Source organism: Tenrec ecaudatus, chromosome 1, assembly GCF_050624435.1.
Source record: "Tenrec ecaudatus isolate mTenEca1 chromosome 1, mTenEca1.hap1, whole genome shotgun sequence".
Classification (NCBI taxonomy): Eukaryota; Metazoa; Chordata; class Mammalia; order Afrosoricida; family Tenrecidae; genus Tenrec; species Tenrec ecaudatus.
This window is the reverse complement of record NC_134530.1, coordinates 108,323,541-108,336,816: the sequence shown is the minus strand read 5'-3', so window position 1 is coordinate 108,336,816 and position 13,276 is coordinate 108,323,541.

Sequence of the window (13,276 nt, the reverse complement as noted above, 5' to 3'; positions counted from 1 at the left end):
GATCATTTGCCCAAGGACAGGGGCTTACGAAAGAAGGAGGATGGAGAATATTAAATACAGGAGGAAGTGGTGGGAGTGATGGTACCCTGGGGAATGGAAATGGACGAGTTGAAACAAAATTATTGAATGGGAAACTCATCATCTGCTCTGTCAACCTACATCTAAATCACAATTTTAAGTTAAAAAAAAAGATACTGTGGTTTTGTCATAAGGAGAGAATATAATTCAATGGAACAGATGGAAAGGCCAAAAATAGACTCACACTTTAATTTCAGATATATCTAACCAAAGTTCAAATTAATTTAGTGCCAAAAGAGTTTTAAAAAAACAGTATAGAATAAGTAACTAAATGAGGAGTTGGCCAAAACCCAACTCTAACCTCACCTTATGTCACAAAAACAAAAATCAGACTCATTGCCATGCAGTCAATTCTTCCTCATAGCAGCTAAGGTGAGTATTAATTCACAGGCATACAAGATTCAACCCAATATAGCTAAATATAGAGCTAAATAATTGCATCTTTAGAAGAAAATTTAAGAAAATTTTTTTAGCAATGTTGAATTAGGAAAAATATCCCTTAAACCGAATATAAAAAGGAAAATATTGAAAAAATAAATGTTATTAAAATTTGGAACATTTTTCTTTGAAACCCGTAATTAAGAAGTCTTTAAATTAGGAGATAGAATTTGAAAATGTATTCACATAGGGCTGATATCCAGAAAAATAAATAATAAATGAGTCAAACATCAGAACACATAGTGAACATCACTCAACATTTTTTTAAATTGAAATGCCGAACAATTTGAGGACACTCCACAAAAATAAATGACTAATCAAGCTAGGTCATTAGCATCAGTAGGTATCATAGAATTTCAGATTAAAATTCAGTACTATAACCAAGCACACTCACCACTAGGGCTAAATTCAAGATAGATAATGCTAAGTATTGACCAAAAAGGCAGGGTGGGGGGAGAAAAATGCTCACACATTGCTGATGGTAATTCAAAAATTGGACACCCACTTATAAAAGCACACATTTACTATATGACTCCTACATAATTTTCAAAACCAAATGAAACTGCAAACACCTGTACATGGCTGTTTACTACAGTATTCACAATTCATAAGTAAACCTTGGAATAAACTAAATGTCCATCAACTGGTAAATGTATGTGCATAGCATGTGATTCTAATCTACAATAAAGAGGGACAAAATGTTAGTATAAAAAGTGACATTAAGAAATCTTAAACTGTCACAGTGTGTGAAAATTCAAATGCAAAAAATTACCTATTACATAATTCTATTTATTAAAAAATCTGTAAGTGACAATACTATAAGGACAACAAGCCAAACAATTCTGTCCTAGATATAGGGGATTTACCACAAGGAGTCATGAGGAAAGTTTTCAGAAATGAAAGTGATTGTGGCAGATGTACAATGGTAGACAAAGATAAAAATCTACCAAACTAAAGACTTAAAATTAATATTTTGTTGTATGTAAGATATATCTTGAAACAAATAAACACTTAAAATTTAAAAAAATGAAAATGAACACATCTGTAAGATAATGCCAGTCCTCAGTGAGTTATCTCATGAATTTTTCAGCATCTTGTATATTTTCTTTTATAAAACATAAGCAATGCTGGAACATTTTCGAACTTGTTTTACGAAACCACCACATGCTTCATATAACAATCAATGACTTAAACAAGAAATCTATAGACCCTCAGGAATATTGATCAAAGATTTTAAACAAATAACAAATACAATTCACTGATATATGAAATAAAAAATTATGGTATGACCACAGTGCTTTATATTTTTCAGAAAGTAAGATTAGCTTATCATTTGAAAGTCAATTAAAGGCCACTTTGCACACTGAAAATAGAAGTGAACTTTCATAAACTGATAAGAGTTTACAAGAAATCTATAGCAAGTATCATACTTAATCATGAAATAAGAACTTTATCGCTTGACTTTAAAGTAATACACATTAACGCAAGCCAACGAGTTGATTCAACCGATAGCAACTCTACAGGACAAAATTGGTAAATCTCATAGAGTTACCAAGACTGTAATTGTTTTTAATTCACTCATTTTAATGGAGGCTCATACAACTCTTATCACAATCCATCCATCCCTCCATTGTGTCAAGCACATTTGTACATTTGTTGCCATCATCATTTTCAAAACATTTTCTTTCTACTTGAGCCCTTGGTATCAGTTTCTCATTTTTTCCTCTCCCTCCCCCACCCTCCCTCCCTCATGAACACTTGATAATTTATAAATTATTCTTATTTTTTCATGTCTTACACTGACCAATGTCTCCCTTCACCCACTTTTCTATGTCCATCCCCCTGGGAGAGGATTATAGGTAGATCATTGTGATCAGTTTCCTCTGTCTTTCCCCGCCTTTCCCTTACCCTCCTGGTATGGCTGCTGTCAATATTGGTCCCGAGGGGTTTATCTGTCCTGGATTCCCTGTGTTTCCAGCTTTTATCTGTACCCATGATCTAGCCAGATTTGTGAGGTATAATTGGGGTCATAATAGTGGTGGGGAGGAAGCATTAAAGAACTCGAATAAAGTTTAATGTTTCATCGGTACTACACTGCATCCTGACTGGCTTGTCTCCTCACCATGACCGTTCTATATGGGGATGTCTAGTTGCCAATAGATGGACTTTGAGTCTCCACTCCACACTCCCCCTCATTCACAACGATATGATTTTTTGTTCCAGTTCTTTGATGCCTGATACCTGATCCTATCAACACACAGGCTGGTGCGCTTCTATCATGTGGGCTTTGTTGCTTCTCAACTAGACATCCACTTGTTAATCTTCAAGCCTTTAAGACCCCAGATGCTCTATCTTTTGATAGCTGGGCACTATCAGCTTTCTTCACCACATTTGCTTATGCACCCACTTTGTCTTTGGCAATTGTGTCAGAAAGGTGAGAATCATGGAATACCAGGTTAATAGAACAAAGTGTTCTTGTGTTGATGGAGTACTTGAGTAGAGGCCCAATGTCTATCTGCTACCTTAATACTAAACCTATAAATATAGGCACATAGATCTATTTCCCTATTATCATATATAAATGTATTTATATGTATATGCCTGTATTTAGACCTATGTAAATGCCCTTTGCCTCCTAGCTCTTTCCTCTATTTCCTTTTACTTCCTCTTGTCTCACTATCATGTTCAGTCTTCATTTGGGTTTCAGTAATTCTTCTCCATTACATTGCCCTTGATCAAGCCCTACCATGCCTCCTACACCCTCCTCACCATCAGTTTTAGATCACTTGTTGATCCCTTGTCCTTGGGTTTGTTAACACCCACTTGCTTTCCCATCCTCCCCTTCTCCCATGTCCCATTGTTTTCTCCTCCAGATTGTTTATCCTTCTTATCTTATCTAGATAGACATGTAGAGATAATAATATGGGAAAAAAGACAGAGCAAGACAAAGCAACAAAACAAAACAACAACAAAGGACAGAAAATGAAAAGTCTGTAAATAGTTCAAGGTCTGTTTGTTGACCTTTAGGAATGTTTTCTGGTGGAGTCTGATGGAGTCCTTGGGGCCCTGGCCCCATAGTCTATTTTTGATATTCCCTTAGGACTTGATTGCTCTGTTCCCCTTGCTGTTCTGTTGCACGCCCTTAGTGTTTTGCCTTGGTGTGGTGGGGTCACATTAGGCAAAATTCCTGCACTATGTCTCCAGTGTTGTCCCCTGTAGGGCTATGGGTCAATGTGGGATTTTGTGTCTCATAGTGGGGCTATAGCCATATGGTCCTCTCTGTGCACTGACTGCTCTGAGCAGGGAGATTGTCCTCCAGGTTTGGTGGGCCAGAATATGCTCCACTCTCTCTTCTTCCCCCTTCATTTGCTCCCATGTGCTCTGATCATACATGTCTCTCTCCCTCAGATGTAGCTTCAGTGCTGTCCTCATAAGTGAATTCTTCTGGGGGGAGAAGGGGTTATCCACATAATCAGGATTGGGGCTGGCCCCTCAGACATCTCTATTGGTTCCCTGCTTTATGCCAGTATGTTGCATTCATGTCTTGGAGCACCAGGTTGGAGTCTGGTCCACCTTTCCCTGTGGAGATATAAATAACACCCTCCCCTTGAGTAGGTTAATGCCCAGTTACCCTATTACCCATGTCTTTTCCTCTCTTCCTTTCTAGTTGGCTACCATATGTACCCCTGGATTTGGTCTGACACCTGCCATACTACCTGGTCCTCACCCCAGGAATGTACACACAGTAGCCTTTTCTCTATGCCCTTTTGCATTTTCAAGCTTACCTCAGCGGACTCATGTTGTGCTGGTCCCTTTGTGCTTGGCTAGCTTCACTTAGCATAACTTCCTCCAGTTCTTCCCATGAAGCGATGTGCTTTAGGCATTCATCACTGCATTTTAGGGATGCGTAGTACTCCATTGCAGTGTAATTCTTTATGGAAACAGGATGCTACATCATTCTCTCATGGAGCACCTAATGGATCCAGCCACTGACCTTTCAGTAAGCAGCCAAGCACATGACCACTATACTATTTGGTTTTGAAGAGGCATGATTTATTTATGGAGTAAGGAAGAGCCAAGCTAATACTTGGAGTAAGAAAAAAGAGAGAAAATATTAAAGGTTTGTCAATATCAATTAAAGTTAAATGTATGTCAATCTAATGCATCAGGGAATGTATTCAGTACCTGCATACCTAAAGAATAACCTTCAGTATGCCTACTCAGATACATTTGAGAGTCCTGATATCAGCATTGTGCACAATAGTAAACAACAAAAACAAAACAGGATTCAAATGCCAGATAATTCAAACGCATCATGAAAAGTAACAAACAGTTCTAAATGACAAATAAAATGCTTAGCAAAACAAAAAATGGAGACAAAAAAGAGTACAAATAGTACATGTAATAAAATGTAAAAACAGAGAACATTAATTAATCTAGGTGTTAAAGGTTATAATAGACAGTGGCAAAGGAATCTTGGCTGAATGGGGGTACAGTAAAGATTTCTTAGAAGAAAGCAATATGTGTCACCTCATAAATCATGTTAGATTTGCATATGTTCATTTGTATATTTAAGACCATTCAGCACACGCGAGCAAAGATAGATCACCTTTCAGAGAGAGTAACTGAAGTAATGACTCCCTGAGGGTATGGGAAGAAGCGGGGAGGAGGGACTAGAGAACTAATAGCACTGATGATTGCATATCCCACTGGAGGGGAATAATGGGATCAAACAACAGAATTGTGTGTGAATGGCTGTATTAGATTGTGAAGGAGAAAAATAAACCTATTATTGAGAAAAATAAATAAATAAGGGTTCCTGGTGGGTAGGATGAGGGAGGGAGGGGATAAAGGGAAGCTGATTTTGAGAAGATCAAGAAGAGAGAAAATGTTTTGAAACTGATTGTGGTAGTGATTGTACAATACTCTTAATGTGATTGAACTATGAAATGTGATGATATCTGTAAGAGCTACCAATCAAATGATTAAAGTTTATATTATCACTTTGCTACCACCACTACCCCCCCCCCCCAAATAGTCACCATAACTTCCTGAGCTGACTTTTTAAAAGTTAACTGGCCCAGCAGGACCTCTCAAAAGTCACTGCTTTCTTGAGTGAATTTTCAGGACTCCCGAGTGAGAGAAAGAAAAGTGTCTTAGTTTGAAACTTGTCTGCAGCCATTTGCTGAGTGCAGAGGCAGGTCTACACATGTGTTCTTCGGATAGCCGGTGCATACAGGAACTGGAACTGCATGTATGAACTGGAACACTAGTAGCAATACTTTTCTGACCTATCCTCAGAAATGTGTGTGTGTGTGTGTGTGTGTGTGTGTGTGTGTGTGTGTGTAAATGCTCTATACTTCAAGACATGGTAAAACTCTAAAAAAAATCCTCACTGTCGTCACGTCAATTCTAATTCATAGCAACCCTACAGGACAGGTCAGAACTGTCGCTGTGGGTTTCGGAGACTGTAACTTTATGAGAATGTCAACACTTGGCTTACGTTAGACTTTTCGTCGGGGGACATCGGTTCCTGGAGGACATGATTTTTGTATGGTACAAAGACAGTGAAAGAGAGGAAGGCCCTCAAGGAGATGGACGGACACAGTGGCAGCAACAATGGGCTCAGGCACAGAACTATTGTGAGGATGGCCCGGGACCAGGCCATGGTTTTTTTTGTTGTGCTTGGGGTTGTTGTGGGTCAGCATTGACTCCATAGCACCTAACAACAAGTGCAGGCTGCTCGAAAGATGGAGTTCACACAAGGGCCAGGCAAGGGAAGGATCGGGAACTAAGAGATGCCATGCCAACGAAAATAAAACCTCACTTGCTTCATGAATCTCGGCCTGGCTTTACTGATTCCTTTGTATAGTACAGGCAGGGACATCTTCTAGAACAGTGTCACCCAGTGAATTTCGGTGGCCCCTCTTCATCAGTCACTATCAGAAAGGGCAAAAAGAAGAAGCTGTTTTCAAGGAGGATTGTACATTCAAGATTCCCCACCTGTTTGCACACCCAGGTAATTTCTGAGAGGCATCTGAGAAGAATGAAGTAAGCAATGAATTATTTGGGTATTTCCAATTAATTTTACATGGTGATGATGCCTTTCCTCATCTTTGATTTTGGTGAGGGGGGTTTGATTACCCTGTAGGTCATAGAAATTAATAAATGGCCTTGGTTACAGTTCGCTTTGTGAGTCTTTGTCTTCTAATCCTGTGGATTGCTCTACACTTCTGCAACATATTCAGAATAATGGGCATTGGGAGTGGGGGGGAGGGGGAACAACAACAATAATTCATGTTGTGCAGGGTAAGCAGCATAGGTAATGTATTGCTGTTTATGAATTATGCTGACTTTTAATGCAACCAATTTGTTTTGTGGCTAATAGAAAATAAAGTGGAAATAAAATTAGCAGCTGGACACAGCCCCCAGCCATCTTCCTGGTCCGTCATCACGATGGAGTTCGCAGAGCTTGTACTTCGACGGCCCTTTGCAGTGCAGAAGGTGCGCCCCTCACCTGCCTGCCCCTCCTGGCCCCCACTGCTCCGCCTTTGGTCTCACTTGCTCCCATCACTCCTTCTCCCATTGCCCCTGTTGCTCAGCACCACTGCCTACTATGGCTGGCTACAAACAGATAACCTGCTTGAAGTAATTAATTAAAATATATTCCTACTCTTCTGCATCTATCCATGGCTGCCCTGAAGCCAATAGAGTGACAAACTGAGACCAATTACAGACATAATTTTGGTCATTTTAAATGGGGTATGAAAACAGGACAAAAGTGGTTTGATTTTTATATTCTACTTTGATTCTATTGGGCTACAAACTGTGATTAAACACATACCAAATACAAATCTAGCAGAAGGTAAAATAAAAGGCACAGAAAGATTGTCAATGCCTTTTTTTCCCCAAGTGCTTTTCTACTGCTTGCCCAGTCAGTAAGCTTTCAATATGAAGTTCAATCATGAAACTGCATGTGAAAAAAAGAGAAAGAAACTGCATGTGCTAGACATTAATATTTATAGTTTTTGTTGCCCTCTTTTCCCATAGATGCAAATATTTACCTCAGGATTTTTGTAGTTATATCATTGAATCCAGATCTCAAAAGGAGCTTATAATTAATCTTACACACTCTAAGCTCCTTATTTTTTACAAATAAAATATCTGAACCCTACAGAAGTGGTGGTATCAGCCCCCAAATCACGGAGCTATCTAGTGATAAAACACAATGGGATAGCCACGTCTCCAGGTCTCATTTTCATGCTGTTTGACTTGGACTCTAGATTCTGGAGCGATGTCCTGCACAGTGGAGAATATTATGAACAGCAATCATGGAGGATAGAAAGAACCCGTTTTCTTGAATATAAACAGAAGTCCAACCTGTAATTCCTAGTTTACATGACTTACAATATACACATTTTTAAGTTGCAGTCAGTGTAGAGAACAGGTAGCCTGGATGAGAAGCAAGCATTCGCAAGCAGCTGCGGTCTGGGGCGGCCGGATGGGGAGCAAGGCTGGAGGCTACAGCTGAGGATTGGCGCAGTGCAGCAATAGCAACTGCAGAGCAAGTTGTCCAGGCACAGGAGCACCGGAAGCCTGACACTGGTGAAAGAAAGTTGGAAACTGAAGTCTACATCTATGGAAAGGTTAACAGTGCCAGCAATTAAGTTGCTTATGACCTCACAGAATTTGTTATAAATTTTTAACTCTGCTATAGGTAAATCCAGATGAATATGTGCACACATGTTATATGCATGCATGTGTGCGTATGTTTGTTTGCATTATGATTTCAGTCCCTAACCTTCCACTCATAACCCTTGTTTCCAAAGGTCCCTGAGCGGCACAAGGGTTTGATCTCTGACACTCACTGTTAGGTAGTTGGCGGCTCACCTACCAGGCAGTGCTATAAAGAAAGGCTTGGAGAACCTACTTCCAGGAAGATGACACCAATACAGTCTTATAGACCTGGAAGGAGTGCATGTGGCCTGCTCCCAGCGCCTGTGACCACAGGGCTTGGCACGCCATTCCTAGTGAGAGGCACTCCGGTCGCAGTACAGGATACGGAAAGCGTCTCCATGTACAGACTCCAGGACGGTCCTTCACCTCTCATCTACCCCATCGACGCTACTATAGAGTTGTCTCCTGCAGACCCTGGACCCTCATGTGCAGTGAAAAGATGCTCGTCTCCAGGAGCATCTGCTCTCTTTGTCCCCTTTCTTACGGAAGAGTTTGCACCTCTTGTTTCTGGCATGCCTGGTACTCCCTTTGAAGTATTCCCCTTGGGGGCTTAGAATACTCAGGATTAGTACATTGCCCATTTGTTTGATGTGTACATAAAACAAGGGGCTTTCAAGCCTCAAGAACTATAAAACCCCGTTGTTGAATAAACACTAGGCTCTTCTGCTTCTCGACTCTCCCAAGAATAGAGTCAAGTCCTTGCCCCTTCTTTCTGCCCTCTTCATCTTCTTTAGTTGCACACTTGGCTTGACTCTGTCTGAGCGTTCAGCTGTGGGCTTCCGGAACCCCGCCAAGTCTTATAGCTCTCAGTTCTGTTTTGTAACTTATGGACTGTCCATTAGTCAGAGTTGAATCAATGGTAAAGAGTTTTTGTTGTGTTGTGCTTTTTACTTGTTTCTTCACCCATTAAGGCTGGTGGAATCTGGAAAAATAGCTGCAATACAGAGAATGTCTAAAAAAATCTGGTAACCCAATTATTCAGCCTTTAAAGAAAATAGTCAGCCTGTGTATACTGTGTGTCTATTGTATCATTAAAACTTTTAGGTGAGATAAAGTGTTTTTTTTAAAGTTAATTACTTTAAAAAATAATCAAAATGTATTAAAAGTATTACTACTGGGGCTCCAGTTCACACATACATTTGTTTTTGCAAACAAAATGTTTGTGAAATGAATGGAGTGCCATCGATAAATTCTCTGGGAAATATGCATGTCTTCTCCTCAGTAGGATACTGTCCAAAAATAAGGAAAAGGATTCATATATGGCAGTGTCTTAAGAGGGAATCTGATAGAACAGTTACAATACTAATGTAAAAAAATCAGTCTAGAATGTGACAGCAACTGTTTGTTTTAAGATTCCAAAATGGTAATCTTGACATATATTCTTGACGGATGCAGAATTATCGTGGGGGGTTTATTCAGAAAATGTTTTAAGAAAATTGAAAACTGCCCTGGCCAGGAAAAGGGCGAGGAAAGTTGCAAAAAGAATTTTTTTTTTCTCATCTTGACATTGCACCTGCTCCTTCTTCACGGGTGGCGAGGGCTGCCGTGAGATTTTCAGGGGAAACCCTTATTTTATCCATCTTATGACTGCCCTGCAGACTTCTTTTTGTTACCCAAGCTCAATGAACATCAAAGAGAATGCAGTTTGGCTCCCTAGAGGATGCCCACACTGCCATTTTGATACGACGTAAGTTGAAGAGGGTAGAATTGCCGGGGGAAGGGTTACAAAAGTAGACAAGCCTAGATGGAGAATACAACAAGAAAAAAATAATAGCTTAATTTTGATATTTTCATTTCACAAAGTTTTCTATTATTTTATAGAAAATTTCAAAATCCACCACAGTATTTAGTTCACCTCTCAAGGAATTACCACAGTTTTTAAATTACAGTGTGTTATTACTATATGTTAGCACACATTCGGTATTAGAGCAAATCTGATATTTTATTTCAAATTAAAATTTAAAACTAAAGCTAAAATTTCAACATCCAGACTGAGCCATTATTTTCACATGGAAGGGAGCGTCCTTCTTTTTGCTGTCACCCAAACCAAGCTCACCCCATTGGCCAATTCCTGCTCGTAGATATGACGAGTTCGGTGGGACAATTCTATTGAGTAGAGTTGCCCCATATAGTTTCCAAGGTTTTACATCATTACATAAAAAGTTTGTTACTTATGATAATGCTTGAATGTCACACAGTGGGGAGCAAAATCAAAGACTATATATTGTGGTTGTAATACTTTACTTGATATTAAGATCAAAGTTGTATAGCGAAGTAGCATTCAAGTAAGGCTTGAACAATTTGTTATATCCTAACAGGGGAGACCCAGATGCTGTGTGTGCAGAAGCATGAACAGGGTCCCACTGTTTAGAACTGGAGAGGTCTCTAGGTGGCACACGACATTTGCACGTGACTCTTCATAGAAAGGGCTGGCAGGTCAAACCCATCCAAATGCACCATGATAGCCAAGTCTGGCAAGAAATCCCTATGAAACCGTCCCCCTCTATTACACATGAAATCACCGTGAGCGAGAGTTGACTTGATGGCAATGGGTCTGGATGTTTGTTGAAATGGAGCGATCCGAGTGCTTGGAAAGGAAGATGCGAGTATGAAAAGGGTTTATGAAAAAAACCAGCAGCTGTATATCCAACTTGCATCCAACTCTCACTAATCTTTGTCCATCTCTGCTTTAAGCTCCCATCTCAGCTGGCTTGTTTTTGAATTTATCCAGTAGGAGACACTGGCAGATTGGAGGGTGAGTTAGCTTATTGTGTCCACCTGGCTGATAAACACATGTGGGCTTAATTGAAGGGCAGAGGGATAAATAGCTCGGTGAGCTTTGTCTTTTGAGTTCTTGGGTCTCTTACTTTCTGATGGTCGGACCAGGATCCCACTGCCTTAGCCAGTTCCCTGTTTCAGCTGGCAAGGCTTCACTTCCTGCAAGAAATCCCTGGGGAGAAGCCACAAGGACCTACCCGGATGCAGCCCTGGGTGCTGGAGCAGTCATGTGGAGACCCCTGCCAGCACTGAGATGCTTACACATGCACTGACTTGGCTTTCCTCCTGCAGTTGGTATCATTGCCTATGTTTTGTGAGATGGAGGAGGACTTTGTAATTGGTGTTGGACATATGGTTTAATGGGTCAATGTTGGATTTGTGGGCTTGGGTAGCACTGGGTTGGGATGTTTTCTTGATGCACAATTACCCTTTATATAAAACTCTCTCTTATATAAGAGTTTCTGTGCATTTGTTTCTCTAAAGTCCCCAGACTAGCACAGAGGGAATAAGTAACCGAGAGGCTGGACTAGTCTGATCCTCTCCCAATGTTTTCTGACAGGCTCTCGGGCAGCAGCTGTGTCTTCTTTATGGCCCCAGCTCCTATGGGGAAGCCTCCTCCCTCTGCAGTCCCAGTTTTTCCTGGGATAGCCATTATACATGCCGTTCTTCCTGGGATAGTCTCCACTTCTTGGCCTGGTGAGACCATGTCATCACATTGCTCCTCCAAGTCCCAGGGTGGTTAGCCACATCCTGCTTTTGCTAACCTATTGCTTACTTCTCGCTCCTTAGCTTGGCTTCTTTGTTGTTGTAATGTCAACATTTTACATCAAATTCCCTTACTGTTTTCTGTCTGGCATCCGATCAGTACAGGTGCTTACTAAGATTGGCTACTAACAGGGATATTGGTCTCAGCTCCACCTCTCTTTGCCTTTTCTAACCATGTACTCTACACGGAAGATTATTTGGCTCTGTTGATGCTTTCCATTGACTTTAATAAATCAGCTCCACTTCCTTTTGGCTTTCACATGCCTTTGAATCACATCATCTAATTTCACAATTTTTGGACATCTATTATGTATCAGAAACTTTACCAATTGAACTCTGTCACCTTAAAATAGGGGAGTCAAGTGAACAGCCATGTAGTGAAATAACCAATATAAAAATGCTGCAAATTGACTCAGTATTTACAGACAGCAGATTGAAAACTATATGATTAAGTCAATTTCTGATTTGTTGGTCATGGAGGTAGTGAGGAGATACAATAGAATGAAGATAAGAGAAAGATAAATAATGAGAAGAAGCATTTTCTAGAGCTTAATGTTTGTCAAACTCTTTGAAAAAAATATTTTTATATACCATCTCATTTAATTATATGGTCAGACATAATATACAGGAATCAAATTTACTACATCTGTGGAAAGAAGTATGGGAGAAGTTAAATATCATCAATCAAAATAATGTTAGTAGACCATCAACTACTCACAGGCAAGTTCAGGTTTAATCTCCAGAAAATTAAGAACAGCTGAAAAGAGCCGAAATGCATCTCTAAATGCCTTCTACTTGCTGTTAGAGAGCATCTCAAGAACAGGAAAACCTCCAGGATGAAATGAAAGACATCGTAAATAAGGAAAGGAAAAGGCATTTGAAAAAGAAAAAAGATCCAAGTGGATCTCGGAAGCGAATCTGACACTTGTTCTCGAGTGTAGAGTAGATAAACCTACTGGAAGAAATGAGCAAGTTTAAGGGATCAATAGACCATTTCCAATGGCAACTTCAGAAAAGAGCATGCAGTATTACAATGAAGTGAGCGAAGGTCTGGAGTTAGAAAACTAAAAGGGAAGAAGAAGCACAGCAGTTCTCAAGATGGGAGACTGAAGAAAAGAGCCAAGCCCTGAGCTGCCTTTTTGAAGGAACAATGGGGGTGTAGTGGGTCCCAGTTGGGCTGCTGAGCACAATGTCAGCGTCTGAACCAAGAGCCACGATAAGCTTCTAATCCTGTAAAGAGTTACCGTCTCAGCAGCTCCCCAGGACAGTTTCCACGCTGCCCTAAAGGGTTGAAATGAGTTAGTATTGGCTTGATGGTAGTGAGTTTGGTGTTGATTTGTGGGCAAAATATTAAATGATGCAGCCAGCGCCAAAAAGAAGGTGGAAGGAATACACAAAGTCATTGTAACAAAAATATTTCAGTCATTTCAAAAGGAAGCATATGGTCAAGGGCCAATGGAAGAAGTCTAAACTACACTGA